This window comes from Tachysurus fulvidraco, chromosome 18 (genome assembly GCF_022655615.1).
Source record: "Tachysurus fulvidraco isolate hzauxx_2018 chromosome 18, HZAU_PFXX_2.0, whole genome shotgun sequence".
Lineage (NCBI taxonomy): Eukaryota > Metazoa > Chordata > Actinopteri > Siluriformes > Bagridae > Tachysurus > Tachysurus fulvidraco.
Window position 1 is genome coordinate 1,898,675 of NC_062535.1, and position 17,500 is coordinate 1,916,174.

Below are 17,500 nucleotides of genomic sequence, written 5' to 3' on the forward strand. Positions count from 1 at the left end.
TAACCAATGAAAGAGCAGAGAATACAGGATCTTGGCAACGGCATCTCTATAAAATAAAAAATAAGAAGAATAAGAAGACGTAATTAATACGTCATACGTCAAGAGAACGTAAGGGGACGAGTCAGACGGTACGTTAGCCGTTGCTATAGAAAACGATTACGCACGCGGGAAACAATGAGCGATATGTAAAAATGTGTATGGTCCTGTGTGTATAATGTGGGTGTTTATGTGTATACCTGGCATCCACAGCACTCTCTACAGTCAGGGGTGTGTATATTTCTCTTTCATTGCTTCCTGTAAAAAAAAATATATATATAAAAGTAAATTATACTAGTGAGTTTAATTCTTCTGCTGTAATTGATAGTGAAGTATAATTAGGAATTAGAACAAGAGCCGTAGAATCAAGGGTCACACACACACACACCCACACACACACACCACACACACACCACACACACACACACACACACACACACAGCAGGTGGAACTGATTCCTGTGTTTAGGTGATAGTTGATTTTCATCCTGATAAAGGTTGTAAACTCAAACCCGTGGCCTCCGGATAACGGCGTTATTTATTAAAAGAGCAAGATGCTCAGCATGACACTCACATAAACATACACACAGGGGTAATACAGGGATCACAGCACATCCTGAGGCCTGAGGAAAAGTAGCGTTGTGTAGAATTACTGCCTACACACATCCTACTGTAACCCAACTGTAAGGTATGAAAAAGGCAGGAGTTTTGATTGTAATAAAGAACAAAGCTAACGCTAAACCGAGCTAATTAGTTAAAAGCGTGGGTTGGGTTACTCGCGACTTCTGGGTGAAACGATCTCGTACTGACACGTATGCTTTTGAGTATGCTGGACAAATCGCAAGAATTAACACCAACTTCATGGTGTTCAGTTCTGTTTTCGTCATTTCTATATAAATCATCCATCTTTCTACCGCTTATCCGGGGCCGGGTCGCGGGGGGGCAGCAGTTCTAAGCAGGGATTCCCAGACTTCCCTCTCCCCAGACACTTCCTCCAGCTCTTCCGGGGGGAATACCGAGGCGTTCCCAGGCCAGCCGAGAGACATACTGTAGTCCCTCAGCGTGTCCTAGGTCTTCCCCAGGGCCTCCTCCCGGTTGGACATGCCGGAAACACCTCCCCAGGAAGGGGTCCAGGAGGAATCCGGAACAGATGCCGAGCCACCTCAGCTGACTCCTCTCAATGTGGAGGAGCAGAGGCTCTGACTCTGAGCTCCTCCCGAGTGACCCGAGCTCCTCACCCTCTCTCTAAGGGAGCGCCCAGCCACCCTGCGGAGGAAACTCATTTCGGCCGCCTATCCGGGATCTCGTCCTTTTCGGTCATGACCCAAAGCTCATGACCATAGGTGAGGGTAGGAACGTAGATCGACTTGTAAATAGAGAGCTTCACCTTGTGGCTCAGCTCTCTCTTCACCACAACAGATCGGTATATCGACCGCATCACTGCAGAAGATACACCGATCTGCCTGTCGATCTCCCGCTCCATCCTTCCCTCACTTGGGAACGAGACACCAAGATACTTAAACGCCTCAAGTGGAGGAGGCGTTTAAGTATGGAGCTCTTAGTCGAGGAGCTCTTAGTCGAGCCTGACACTTATCAGCCAATCAAAACAAGAGGCTACACAACAGCCAATCAGAAAGTAGCACCATTGTATCTGGGTAAGATTTAACGCAACAACCAATAAAAAAAACACATATTCATTAGCGAGGGTATTTTCAATGGTCGGTTTGAATAAAACCTCAACACGAAACAGTTTGTCTCTGGACGGGACATTGTCCTCAATCATGTCCCTAAACATGTCTGGGCTTGTCCAAAAAGGGGTCCAAAAAGGTAACAAACACTTACAATAAACATCACCAATCATAATCTCTCTCTCTCTCTGTCTCACACACACACACACACACACACACACACACACACACACACACACACACACAAACGCTAAAAAATGGAAATTAAACAAATACTTTGTATTTGGTTAAATTGTGGTCAGTGATCCTTACCAAACACAACAACTCCCCCATTATTGTTTTTTTTAATTAAATTAAATTAAATTAAATTAAATTAAATTAAATTAAATTAAATTAAATTAAATTAAATTATTTATTTAATAATGTCACGCTTGCGTGTCATCAAAACTTGAGCGCCCTGCACTATGCTCAGTATATTCTTTATAATCGAATGCTAAATGAAAGACAAACCAAACAATTAGAGCGCGAACACAGACTTTCGGACTCTAGTGGACTAAAGGACGACTGACTTCCTTGGTGAAACGTTCCACTCCGTTACACACGGCCGAGACGTTTCTCAAGAACATGTAATAAGAGGTCAGTTTAATGAGGACTGACTTCACCATGACGTAACACTGTTTCCTGACAGTCTCCTGAGAACGAGTCTATTGTAGTCGATGAGCAAAGCCCTGATCCTGTTACCGGGTTTCCGTAACTCAAAACCTGCAGTAATTAAGCGTATCCTCTGAAAACTGTTTGGCATCCAGCTCCCATCTCAAGACTAACATCTAACACTTTATATCTTCCTCTTTCTCTTTCACTCACTTGCAGTTTTGTCCTTCAGTCTCTGCTTCGATTCAGTGAAGATCTCTTTATGATTGACTTCTGCATGTCTCCTTACAGGAAACTTAACCGTCACGATGAACGACAATTACACACGTAATCAGAATGAGTACGGACGTAATCGTTTCAACTTACCGTCACTTTATAGGTGATGGCCTTCTGCAGTCCTTCTGGAGAAATCTGGAGCAGTTCGGCCACCACACGGATCTCCTTACAACGCCGGTCGCTTCTTGCACCACGGCCAGATAAAGAAGAACAACCTGTAGGTAAATACACACGTGAGCATTATTATGCTGAAAAGCGATGTGCATGGTGTCTGCTACCTCAAATCTCAAATCTGTGAAAGAAGATGTTGCCCAGATGGAGGATGGATGAGAGCACTCGGAACACACTGCTCTGGTCCTCGGGGCTGAAGTGGAGAATGTCCATGGCACTCTGTAACCTCCTGAAGTCCTCGCCATCGTCCTTCCCTTCGATCGCACAGTCACCACCCTGATGGATCGGTCACATTCGATGGTTTACAACCTGACTGCTAATTTGTTCTGTTAATTATTAGAGATGTTTTATGTAATTCAAGGTTGATATGGAAAGTTTTGTAGATGAGATCCATTTGTTATACAGTAACTGAAACAATGACACAATGTGTACAAATAAACGAGAAGTTATATGAAATCGAAGGGGGCACGATGGCTTAGTGGTTAGCACGTTCGACTCACACCTCCAGGGTCGGGGGTTCGATTCCCGCCTCCACCTTGTGTGTGTGGAGTTTGCATGTTCTCCCCGTGCCTCGGGGGTTTCCTCCAGGTACTCCGGTTTCCTCTCCCGGTCCAAAGACATGCATGGTAGGTTGATTGGCATCTCTGGAAAATTGTCTGTAGTGTGTGAGTGTGTGAGTGAATGAGAGTGTGTGTGCCCTGTGATGGGTTGGCACTCCGTCCAGGGTGTATCCTGCCTCGATGCCGCCTGAGATAGGCACAGGCTCCCCGTGATAAGTGGTAGAAGATGAATGAATGAATGAATGAATGATTTATATGAAATCCTGTTTGAACTAGTAGAGAAAATGGATCTGGTGCGACGAGACCAAACAAGCATCTGGCCAGTAAAGCATGGTGGTGGTAGCATCATGTTCAGAGTTACACTTGGCCTCTAGCTTGTTTCTCTGGTTAATTCCCTTTATATTGATGTATGCAGAATTGTTGCTCGTGGGGGAAGTCATGGCCTAATGGTTAGAGAGTCTTACTCGTAACCCGAAGGTTTAAGGCAATACCACGACTGAGGTGCCCTTGAGCAAGGCAACGAACCCCCCCAACTGCTCCCTGGGCGCCGCAGCATAAATGGCTGCCTACAGCTCCGCGTGTGTGTTCACGGTGTGTGTGTGTGTGTGTGTGTGTGTGTGTGTGTGTACACTTTGGATGGGTCAAATGCAGAGAACGAATCCTGAATATGTGTCACTGTACTTAGCCGTATGTCACGTCACTCATCGTTGCCTTGCGGGATGTTTAAAGTGTGTGAAACATTTTAATTACAAAATGATCGATACATCATTCTGGATTAGCTTCTCTGTCTTTATGATGCGGTTTGTTTAGGTACAGTAACACACTTTGGGCTCTTCCAAATGGGGGGTGGGTGGAGGTGTGAATACTTATGCACAGTGTATATGTGTGTGGAGTACTTGGTTCAGGTAGTAGTAGGTTTCGGCCTCCTGCAGGTAGAACACTCGTTTCTGGTGAACAGGGAGTCCGGCCAACATCTCATAAAAAATGTGGTAGTTCCTTTCATTTTTTGCCTACACACACACACACACACACACACACACACACACACACACACACACACACACACACACACACACAGCCATGAATATTAATTGCATTCTGTTAGTTTCTTTAAGGGAAATAAAAATGATTCCTGTCCCACACCTGAAACACAATCCTGGACTTCTCCAGTAGATACTGTGAGGTTATGGCACCGCTGATCACTCCTCTATAACAAACATATAAACACATCAGTGTTTAGTGAAAAGTACGAGTACACACACACACACACACACACACACACACACACACACACACACACACACACACACACACACATCTCAGTCTCACAAACGTTAAGGTTTTGACTTACTCCTCCAGAAAGATCTCAACAAACTTCCCAAAGCGACTGGAGTTGTCGTTCCGCACCGTTTTGGCATTTCCAAAAGATTCCAGCAGCGGAGTTGCTTCCAGGATCTGGTGTTTGAGCATTTTCTTTAGTTAGCTCCGATTTTATTTACAATCCAAAAAAAAGTGAAAATACAAAATGAACTATAATTAAATCTCACCTCAATCTGCGAGGAAGCGCGAACGAAGGACGGAGGCAAACAGACAGGACGACGTGTTACTTTTGATTAGAACAGGAACAGACACAATACAGCTCTATACACACATGAGGGGATGTTCATTCATTCATTCATTCATTCATTCATCTTCTGCCGCTTATCTGAACGTCTCGGGTCACGGGGAGCCTGTGCCTATCTCAGGTGTCATCGGGCATCGAGGCAGGATACACCCTGGACGGAGTGCCAACCCATCACAGGGCACACACACTCTCATTCACACACACACTCACACACAATTTTCCAGAGATGCCAATCAACCTACCATGCATGTCTTTGGACCGGGGGAGGAAACCGGAGTACCCGGAGGAAACCCCCGAGGCACGGGGAGAACATGCAAACTCCACACACACAAGGCGGAGGTGGGAATCGAACCCCAGACCCTGGAAATGTGAGGCGAACGTGCTAACCACTAAGCCACCGTGCCCCATGAGGGAATGTTATTATAGGAAAATAATCAAAGACATAGTATTGTGATGTGGCCTGATTCTATTATTTCCCTGTAACAGCGCATCCTGAAGAGTTTCATTCCTCACATCACAGCCACACTTTTGATTTGTTTATAAGTGTAGTAAGACGTTCATGAAGCGTCTATATAAGACTCTCGAGTACCTGCTGCGTTATGTTCCGCTCATGGTGTATGGCAGTAAGGTATCTCAGGACCAGTTTGGTAGCTTCAGTTTTTCCTGATCCACTTTCTCCACTAAAACATCAACACAATAACACTGTTATCTAGTTTATTACTAAGCTGCATCTCCTCAACACAGAGACCTTTTTCTGGACTTTAATTATTTATTATATGTCATATTTTGACGTATTTAAACGGCAACAACACTGACCTGATGATGATGCACTGGTTCTGCTTGACATCCATCATCGTTGTGTAGGCAAGATTCGAAATTGCAAAAAGGTGACTAAAAAAAAGTAAAGCAAAAAAATAAGAATTAGAATTTTTGTTCTGAACTTCCACTGAACTTCTTGTTCTGTTAAATTATTAGGGACACTCAAATGTAAGTAACCTAGAATGCAGCAGGTATCATTTCTAGCGCTGATGTCATTCTGTCTTTAAACAACACACTAACACACAGCAAGACAATCTGTGGATTATTCTCACGTTACAAGATGTGTCCATCTATTCAGCTAGTAACAAGACAGCAGGTTAAAGGAATATGAGATGGTTACTATCTCTCTCTCTCTCTCTCTGTGTGTGTGTGTGTGTGTGTGTGTTTAATGTCAGTTCAAGTTTTAATGTCAGCTTCAGTCCTAATGTCAAGTCAATGTGTCACAGATATGCCCATGCATCATAAGTACTACCCCACAGCCTAAAACATCTCTCTCTCTCTCTCTCTCTCTCTCTCTCTCTCTCTCTCTCTCTCTCTCTCTCTCACACACACACACACACGCGTCGTCACTCGACCCTTTTTTACAAGCCTGGCATGAATTCTAGTGATCGGATGTTAGTGACTGTCCTGTACTCGATGCAGCTCTCAAGGTTGCATCACAGCTGCTAGATATACAGTATGTAGCAGGTTTATGACCAATCACAGATCACCATTGTTTCCAACGATAAATCACAGATCAAGACCCTTCCCGCTAACCAATTATTGTTTGTTATTGTTTGAATTGATGAGTCCCTTTTTCCGCATCTAAGATACGTTACGTTATTATGACATCATCTACTAACGTGACTACTGACTGACATCTGTTAGCTACTTTCTCCTAAAATTAATTCGCACAAAAACAAACCAAATAAACTAGAATATAATACACCATGTTTCATGTCACTGTAAACTACTTAATACTACAGGAAACGTGACAGTTGTGTATTTTGATGGCGGGTTTGTGCAGATGAAGCTCTACACTCACGGTGGGTTTTCTCCTAAGCCGTGGCCGTTATACTGCAGGACCGTGTCTGTCCCATAGATGTTCAATAACTTGTACGGATTCACTGACAACAGAATGCAGCCGATATAAGTCTACAAAAAAGAGAGAAAGATGGAAAAAAAAAAATCGTTAGCGATAACGTAATATTGACATCATTACAAATTCAGTGAATCAACAACAGAATGTAAGCTACATTATTCATTCATTCATTCATTCATTCATTCATTCATTCATTCATTCATCTTCTACCGCTTATCCGAACTTCTCGGGTCACGGGGAGCCTGTGCCTATCTCAGGTGTCATCAGGCATCGAGGCAGGATACACCCTGGACGGAGTGCCAACCCATCACAGGGCACACACACACTCTCATTCACTCACACACTACGGACAATTTTCCAGAGATGCCAATCAACGTACCATGCATGTCTTTGGACCGGGGGAGGAAACCGGAGTACCCAGAGGAAACCCCCGAGGCACGGGGAGAACATGCAAACTCCACACACACAAGGTGGAGGTGGGAATCGAACCCCCAACCCTGGAGGCGTGAGGCGAACATGCTAACCACTAAGCCACCGTGTCCCCCAGCTACATTATTATTATTATTATTATTATTATTATTATTATTATTATTATTATATTTCTTTTATGACAGGTCCCTAAAGCAGGACACAAAGGGTTTTATAAGATAAGATGATGGACTCCTTCCATCAAAGCTGAATAAATGTTTCCATAACATCATATCAGGGGTGACATTTTTGTCGATACGTGTTAACATCATTCATTATCATCGACAGCGTGTTGACTCACGTATATGAGCTCCCGTTCGAAGCGAGTGTTCAGGTTCATTAAAACAGCTGCCTCTGTTAATTCCCTATGGGAAAGATAAATCAGAAATGTCGTCTCTGATCAAAAAATACTTTTGTAGAGTATCATGCATTGTTTCTGATGTTTATTTTGTTCTTACTCCAACTGTGTCATGTCCTCAAGTCCATCAGCTTCTTGTTTCTCTCTGTAACTCATGGTAGGCAGACTTCTTATAGAATACATCTGTTTACAAAACAGGAAGTAGTTATTTTCAGGTATATAATTGCGATCCTGTTCTCTAGTGCTCAAGCATGTCACCATTATTTTCATTGTGGTCGGTTAGGGTTAAGGTTATGGTTAGGGTTAGGGTTAGAATGACCCATTCTTGCCAGAGTCACATCAACGCAGAGATACCGGCTGTCATTGAAGTAACCTGAGCATGGATATAATCAGTCTTGTAAATCTCATGTATTCAGAGTCTGCAGCTAAGCCCCGCTGGAGATAGTAAAGCATGGCCAGGCCTTTTGTGCAAGCTTAAACCCACGTAGGCTTTTAGCAGTGACCTTTCCTTTATTACCAACATGTAAAACTATACCAGGTTTTAATTGAATTACATTTATTATGTATTAATCTAGTCAGATTTCTGAAAGGTGCTGAGAATCCAAGAATACTTCAAGAAACTACATAGTTTCTGTTTCATTCTCATCTGAATAAATATTTTATGTTTTTATTTGTAAACATTTCTAAGATTAGTTCCAACAATTTATTAAAAAAATAAAAAAAATAAACTGAGTTACCTTATCATACCATTGACCGGTGGGCTCCCCATCCCGATCTGGTACCCACTGCACCTCACCTTCCCTGGACCCAACACCAAGAGGTGGTAGAGAAAGGTGATCTATCATGTTTTCATCCCGGTACATGGACCACTTGGTAAGATTCTGTACAGTTCCATGAGGTAAAACCCTCTCTGCAGCCCAGACATCCTCTGAGCTTTGTCTATCCCTGGCATTCATAGCCCAGTGTTCTTCAGGACCTTTTCTTTGTGGGGACACAATCGCATATCTGCCGTCCGGCCCGATAATCAATCCTGACGCTGTAACAGTAGATAGTGCTGAAGGCAGTTGGTAGGAGGCATTCTTTATGCCAGTGTTTTTTAGAGCATTCTTCAATTGAGGTGATGATGAAACTGCGAAACCTTGTCTGAGAATGGATTCATCGGGTAAACGGTACATAACGTTACGAAGATTTTTGTTTAAAATGGCTTGTGAAAGTTGTGGATTGGTAGGAGGATTCGCTGAGAGAAGAGAATTGTCTGGTAGTCGGTATGAGGCTTTGCGAAGGCTTGGATTTTTCAAGGCCTCTGTCAGTTTTGGACTGGTTGGTGTAGCACTTAAAAAAACAGATTCATCTGGAAGCCTAAAGGAGGCCTTTTTGATGTGTGCATTTTTGAGGGCACTGGCCAGGTTAGGTGAATGAACTGGATTAGCACTGATTATACTGCCATCGGGTAGCCGAAAGTTAGCATGACGCATGTTTGGATTCTGCAGAGCACTTGACAAATTAGGGGAAGGTGTAGAAAGTTGTGTGGTTATAATAGATCCATCTGGCAATCTGTAACTAGCTTTCCTCATCTGAGTGTTCTGAAGTGCATGTGCTAAATTTGGGGAGGTAGATTTTGACTGATTATAATCAGGAACAATAATTGTGCCATCACCTAATCTATAAGATGCATTTCGAATAATTGGGTTCTGAAGTGCATTTGACAGGGCTGGGGAAGTTGGTTCCACTTGTTGCTCTGTAAAAATAACTGTTCCATCCGGCAGCCTATAGGATGCATTTCGAATGCTATTGTTTCTAAGGGCACGGGACAGATTTGGAGAAACTTGCTTCTGGTGGTATTCTGAAACAAGTGAATTGTCTGGAAGTCTGTAGGAAGCATTTTTAACGTTTGGATTCTGCAAAGCACTGGCAAGGTTTGGAGAAGAATGTTGTTGCTGCTGTTCCTGAGGGGTGTCCGTGGTGATTATAGTTCCATCTGGTAGTCTATAAGAGGCATATCTGAGGTTTGTGTTACCTAAGGCATTTGAGATGTTTGGAGACAAGGGTTGTTGCTGGTAGGGTTCCACATTTATTAGGGTCCCATCTGAAAGTCTGTAGGAAGCGTTTCGAACCTGACGATTTTGTAAGGCATTAGTAAGCATTGGAGACGTACCTGGAGCCACCATTTGATTTCCATGTACCAGTGTGCCACCTGGCAGATTGTAGGCTGCACCCCGAACCTGAGTATTATGCAGTGCATCTGACAGAATAGGGCCCTGGGTATAACCGTTCATGGGAACATAGCCGTAGGTTGTGCTTGGATAAGACATTTGTGTTTGGTAAGAAGCTTTCCGTATTTGTTGGTTATGTAGCGCATTTGAGAGAATTGGTGATCTCCTTGGGCTAGCGGCATGTCTTGATCCTCTCCTTTGTAAATGTGTTCGGTAAGTAGCATTTCGGACATTGGGATTTTGAAGAGCATTGGTGAGGAGGGGGCCAGGGCCTGGCTCCTCTATATAGTCATATTGTGACATAACTGGTGAGTAGGGGGAGGTAGGCATTTGTAGAACTGATTTGTATGAAGCATTATGAAGGTAAGGATTTTGAATTGCACTGGAAAGTATTGGATTTGCAGGCTGACCTGGACCCTGTCTAAGCATTTCTGTTTCATGACCGTAGGATTGCATTGATGGCAGTAATGTTGGTGAACTAGGAAGATATGTAGCTTCAGGAGCTAATGGAGAGCCTGGTCTTTGCAGTGGTGAGATGAAAGGTACTCCACCGACCTGGGTATTTTGCAAAGCATTTGATATAACAGGCAATGCTAGTCTCTCAGAGGACTGCTGTACTGGTGCAACTTGAGGTACAGAGGTATAAGTTGGCATAAGATGATTGTTATGCAAATTTGGATTTTGTAATTCGTGTAATAATTGGGGTGATCGCTGTTCAGGATACTGCTCTATACCAATGACTTCTGAGGCATTAGGTTGCATAGGTTGCTGAAAGGGTGATCGATAAGAGGCGTTAGAAATAATCTGATTTTGTAAAGCCCTGGTCAATTTGGGTGACTGAGGCACATTTATTATTTGATCAAATTCTGTTGTAGCAGTGTAGGGAGATGCTTCGGACATCTGAACATTTTGGAAAGGACTCGATACAAAAGGTACGGATGGTGTACGAGGGGAAGGAGTTCGCTTTGGTAATGGTGAGCCACGATTGATAGAGGGGTGAGGGGAAGTTGGCCTAGACAGATGCCTAATGGAAGGTTGGGGTGATATAGGACCAATGTGTTTCAGAGAAGGTTGTGGTGATGGGGGTCCTCGCCTCAGAGATTGCCTGGCCATCAAAGGACGGCCAAGACCAACAGGTCTTTGTGTATTCTGTGTGAAACCTGTTCGTCCTGGTGGAATGAAGTGCCTCTGTCCCATTTTGACCATTCCTGGGTGTTGACCTGGAAGCTTTGGGGAAGCTCTGATGTCCTGAGCCATGAACGATCTGTTGCTACGTATAGATGCTCTGGAAGGTGACATGTTTTTGGTTGAAGCACCGAAACGTCCCATTTGACCCAGAGAGGGTTTTACTGTTCCCATTGGAATGTTTGGACGCCCCATTCCTCGCAGTTGACCACCAGGTGATCCGGATGAGGGTGGGTTCCTCATAAGACGGGTAGATCTTCGAGAGAAGCTGGGTGATGGAGATCTTGGAGATGGAGGCTGTGGTGATTCTGGACCAATTGCAAAACTTCTCCGTGAAGGTGTAGGTGATAGTCTGTTTGGTGAGAATGGGGATCGTGGCCTAGTGGAGTCCATCTGCTGAACACTTCCCATAGGATGCCTGCTCATTTGAGGAGAAGTTGGAGGACTCATTTGCCTAGGAGGAGATGTGGAACCTTGAAGCTTCCTTGCACCAAATGGATGATGATGAGTTATTGATGGGGATGAAACTGGGCTGGGTCTTCTTATCGAGGCAGCGGGAAATTGTGGGGGGCTTTGCTTGCGAATGGAACCATAAGCAGAAGTTGGAGAGCCTGTGTGAAATGAGGACAATCGATTAGGCATCTCCTGGGCCATAGGAATAGGGGAAGACCTGGCTTCTACGAATGAGGCCTGAGGCTGGAAATGATTAAAGGCTGCTGGAGAAGCAGGTCTGCTGACTTTTCTCTCTCCAACTGGGGAAGGTGGGCGTTGAATATGTGGAGATGACATCCCTCTTAGTGGAGATGGAGGCATATCCCTAACTCCGAGTCCACGTCTGGAGGGCTGTGGAGAGGGGCTCTGTCTTCTCTGTATAGAGGGCTGAGGAAAGGCATGAAAGCTTTGTCTATGCATGGGAAGATGTGGTGGACCTACATCCATTAATGGCTCAGTGAATCTTTCTTTTGCTAACATAGGTGACAGGGGTCTTTGTCCAGGTGAAGTCATCATTCCCATGGACCTCCTGCTTGGTGTAGGTGAGGGGGGAAAAGCACCTTGGGCCATGGGTGACATATGGGGAGACTGAATGTTAGCGCTCACAAACCCCTGTGGACTATTAGCATGCTTAATTAACATTGCAGTTGGTGTAGGAATCTGAGGTAACCCTGGATGCATATGTTCTTGTGTATGTACTGGTGCAGAAAAAGCACCATCCATAAATGCATCAGGAATGAATGGTACATTTGTATAATTAACCTGAGACATCTGTTCGGGATAGTATTGTGTTGGCATTGAAGAAAATTCAAATGGTATTGTTCTTTTGCCAAAAAGATTTACTTGAGGCCTTGGAACTCTGAACATATCTTCATGATCCATTTGGTCAGCAGAAACACCATTAAACTCATCACCCTCCATGACATCATGCATTGTATAACTATATGGCTGGTACATATTATAGGAAGATTCAAGATATGGGTTAACCCCTGATTCACTGTAATTAAGATGGTAATCCTGGAGATATGGATCTTCATAAGCTACATATGAAGTCATGTATGGATCAGCTACTCCAACTTCACCATATGGATTGTCATAGAATTCCAGATGGTCATCGTAGTAATCAAACTGATTTTGGTCATAAAACTCGGTTTCATCTTCATAATTTTCATAACTATCCTCCATTAAATATTGGTTCTCATCATAGTATCCCATATTGTCATTGTAGTATGTATCCATCTGATGCCGTGGGTCATAGTACTCCATCTCCTCTGGGTAGTAGCCCATTTGATGTTGTGCAGAATATGTGTTATTGTAGCCCATGCCATTGTCATAATACTCTCCTCCATCATGTATGTCCATGTGTGGGTTGTAGTATTCATCAAATTCATAATAGCCTTGATCATGTGACTGTGCTTCGTAGAAGTCAACAGGATCTTCAAACCAATCTGGGTTTCTCTGAAACGACTGTCTGTTAAATGCACCAGGTCTCATTCTACCCTGGTTATTGTAGTCATAGTCATCATAATCATGTTCATACGCATAGTTGTGATGCCCGTCAGGTGCTCGTATGCTCGTTTGTCGACTTCCTCCAGGAAACCGTTTCTTACTCGACTTTCCCAAACGGCCGCGATTTCTGTCGAACGGTCTCTGTTTTAATTTGGTCGAGAGGAATTTTTTAGTTAGCCAGTTTGTCGCTCCAGCAACTTTGCCCAATATCAGACTTTGGTTTTTAAAATTTGATTCATCATCAACATTCTTTTTTCCAAAAAGTCCTTTAAACAACCCTGATTTCTTCTCTGCTGGTTTGTTGCCACCGATTTTAAGTAACATGTAGGATGGTTTGCGTCCTAACGGGTCATTTTGTTCCTTCTCTTTTTTCTTTTTCTTACTGGCTTTGAAGCGCATCAGAAGCCTCGGGGCGTTCTTCAAAACAGACTTCCTTCTCTTTTTTCTGACCATGAAACTTTTTTGCTTGCCAAGTCCTAAAAATAATCTAGATGTACTTTTTAGTCGCTTCTTTGAGCTCTTCCCAATTCCTGGGAAGCCAAATAGTTTCTTTGTAGGTTCTGGTGCTGCCTCAGGTGGAACCTCGTCCTTCTTTTTTGCCTTTTTCTTTGTTCCTTCTGCCTCAGATTTAGATTTGGATTTATGTGCATCTTTTGATTTCTTTTTTCCTTTCCTATCATCTTCACTTTCTTCGATTTCCTCATCTTCCTCATCCTCTTCGTCTTCTTCATCTTCGTCTTCGTCTGACGCCGCGTGTTTAGATTTGGACTTTCCCTTTGCGGCTTTGCCTTTAGCGGCAGCCTTTCCGTGTCCACGTTTGCGTGCATCCCCATCTGATTCTTCATCACTTTCCTCTTCATCATCCTCAATGGGCTCTGCATCCGACACGTCTTCTGACTCACTAACCACCTTCGCCCCCTTTCCTTTGTCCTTTCCTTTCTTTCCATCATCTTTTCCTTTACCTTTGGGGTCTTCTTTTCCTTTTTTCTTATCATCCTTTCCTCCCTTTTGGTCATCTTTAGCACCCTTTTTGTCATCCTTCCCTTTTTTTTCTTCTTCTTTGCCTTTGCTTTTTTCGGGCTCTGCTTTCCCTCCTTTTTTAGCCGCTGACTTCGAGTCCCCCTTTTTGCCTGGCATTTTGTGCTTTTTCTGTTTTTAGCCTCATGAACAAAAAAAAGATAAATTAATTAACAGCATTTGACTACATTTAATGACAATGGGCCTCATTTATCAAGCAGGATACAAACTAATTTGTTCATAAATTGTTCACAGGATCATTTGCATAAGTGATGTGGTATAATGGGGTATGAACATAAACAAGCTCCACTAGAACCAGAAGATATGAACACATCCCTCCTACCTTGTCCACGCTGCTCTGTCCCCCAATCATATTGTGTTGACTGGGAACTGGGGAACTTCTGTTTTTTTTTTTTTAATTATCCGCCATGTTTACATCAATAAAAGATGTATGCTACTTGTTGGTATTGCAAATAGTGAAGACTACAGCAGGGGGCAGATTCATCATTTAAAACCCCCTAGCCGCTGCTGAGGATGGCCCACATGGGCAGCCTAGATACCTAGGATGTACGGTACGACTTAGAAACCATGAAGATGGCTTTGAAATCCGATGGATATGAACAGATTTGCAACACTGGCTTAAGACTACATTTGCTTTAGGATTGTAATTACATAAACAGATTTGTACTCAATTTGAAACTTTCAACAAATAAGACTTAATGTTAAACCTAGGCTAAATTTCCTGGACTTGTTGACCATATAGTACACAGTTATAGAAGGGAAATTATTTTATAATCACATAATCCAGTGTCACCCTGATGAGGATAAATCTGGTTTCTCTCAGGGGGGTTTTCTTCGTCCCCTCTGACTTGCTCGTTATGGATAAATAAAAAAACAGGAAATTTGCATCCTAAAGTTCTGTAAAACTGCTTTGTAACTGCTTAATATCAAAAATCTCTCAGAGAGACATGAGGTCCGTTGACACGAAAGCTCGATTTTCTAAAGAACTTTTCTTACCTTATGATGCACTCACTGTCTAATCGTGTAAATGTCTGTCCTCATGGTTCCTCTTGAAAAACCAAAAAAACCCCCAAAACAATTCCACGTGCTAAGCGAGTTCCTCTCTATATCCCTCTCTTCTCGCACTCTTCCACACATTCACATCTCCTGTTGATTACTTGAGAGACAGAGGCTCTGTGTGCAAGGAGCCTAAACAGGACATGACAAGTTCCTGGATTTGACCGGATCGGTTCGGTTAGACCTTTCATGAGTGACTTAGCAAGGGGTGAAGTAACTGTGTCAGAGGATCTGTGTCAGTGTTTGTGCTGATGTGGGAATGTAGAAAGAGCATTAATTTGTCAGGTCTTCTAGCCTTGATGTAACTTTAGCTCAGGTCTCATTCCAACATGAATAATGTAGGCACACTGAGACACAGAAAGAGTGAGAGACAGAAAGAAAGAGAGAGAGAGAGAGAGAGAGAGAGAGAGAGAGACTAAACCAAATGCAGCCCTTATGAACACACAGAGGTTTAGCGTATTCCAGAGCACTATGTAGTTTATATAATCATTCACTGAAGGATTCCTACATGGTGTCAGTTAAAGTATTGGCATAATTTAATGAAGTGACATACGGCTAAGTACGGTGACCCAGACTCAGAATACGTTCTCTCCATTTAACCGGTGCCTTGTCCAACGGCACCTTAGTTGAGGTATTGCCGGCCCGAGATTGGAACCCACAACCTTAGGGTTAGGAGTCAAACTCTCTTACCATTAGGCCACGACTTTCCCAACGCTAATGCCAAAGCTACTGAAAGGACACATAATGATGAACATCTTCTACATGGAGTCTGACCATAAAAGTAAGAGGAGTAATTAAAATGTGTGTGTGTGTGTGTGTGTGTGTGTGTGTGTGTGTGTGTGTGTGTGTGTGTGTGTCTGTGCTTTTTATAACCATTAAAATAACAATGATTTAATCCCAAAGAATGTTACGGCATTTTGCAAAAATTAATTAGAATAATTTAAGGAAATTAATAGGACGTTATAAATATATATTGTAATTATTATAAAAATAACAAGTTTTAAGAGGAAGAACTTGCTGTTACAAAGCACTGACAATGGAGACTCCTTCCTTACATGTCGCATAGAAAGCATCACCATATCATGCACTACTGTATATATCTGATCTTTGTTAAATAACAACACATTTATTATGCAGTCCTGTGAATGAGACCCTTAGAGCTGTTGTTCAAGACAACCGATGGATCTGTGGTATAAACCTTCACACAAAGTGATATACCTGCTGGTGTGAGTGTGTGCAAGTTGCACGACCTTTATTTCCTTTATCATTTCTACCTATAAGGGTGCGGATATCTGGTTGCCAGATCATCATCAGCTAATTCCTCCTGCGTGTAAGACAACCCCATCATCACCATGCATGATGCACAGGCAGGAAGCGGTTCCGTGTCACGAGTAATCATGGAAAATAACCCTGTGACCTCTGATAAGGGCAACAATGGGTCTGTTAACACAGTTAGACTCCAGAGTTGAAAGGGTTCGAATGAATTGTCCAAAAGAGTGAAATAAATAATTTAATTTGGACTGGAAAACGTCCCCAACGTTGGTGCTTAAACCGCAAGAAACTGTTGTGGTATAATAGGAATAAGAAGAGGAACAAAAGACTTCAGGATCAGTTCCCATCCAAAAATACTACGTTTTAGTGCAGTAACAATGCATCTGATGTCACCGCTGATTACTTTCCTGTAAGCTCATGTGTCTAAAGTGGTTTATTCCTGACTGACGCTGATGTTTCGCAGGACGTCTGTAGATGGAGAGCCTTCATCTCCCTACAGAAGCAGAATATTTTCATCGGGAAGATTTAGCACGTACTGCACAAAGGAAAACAAAACAAAAGTCATAATAACAAATTAAATAAAAGATTCATTTGACCCACAATGATTCCTTTTCCTTCTGAGTGAGAAGCGGATTGTAAACAGAGCCACGGCGTCATCTGCTGTGGGATAAAAACTTTACACGTGATCGAAACATTGACTGATAATGAGCCCAACAGACTCAACTCAACAGACTCAACTCTGTTGAAAATGGAAGCAGACATTTTATTTCATCACACATGTTTTCTTCAGATGATTTTTTTTAAAAATTAAAAATAAGCTGTTTTCAAAAGTCCATCAAACAGTCTTTTATATTTATCATGTATATTTTTATGTACATGTTTATGTTTAATATAATTATGAGTGTTTTATCTTGTGTCCACTGAAAATAAAAGCACTTAATGTTCACGTGGACTTTTATTGTGAAATATCATACCGGATGTCAACAATGATATGCAGTGATTTT

General features: G+C 42.7%; 1 protein-coding gene across 1 annotated transcript in view; it reads left to right on the plus strand.

The window, feature by feature from the left end:
* The window catches only part of cacna1hb (calcium channel, voltage-dependent, T type, alpha 1H subunit b), a 219,977-nt gene that overhangs the window by 73,086 nt on the left and 129,391 nt on the right, over positions 1-17,500 (plus strand). The window lies entirely within an intron of this gene.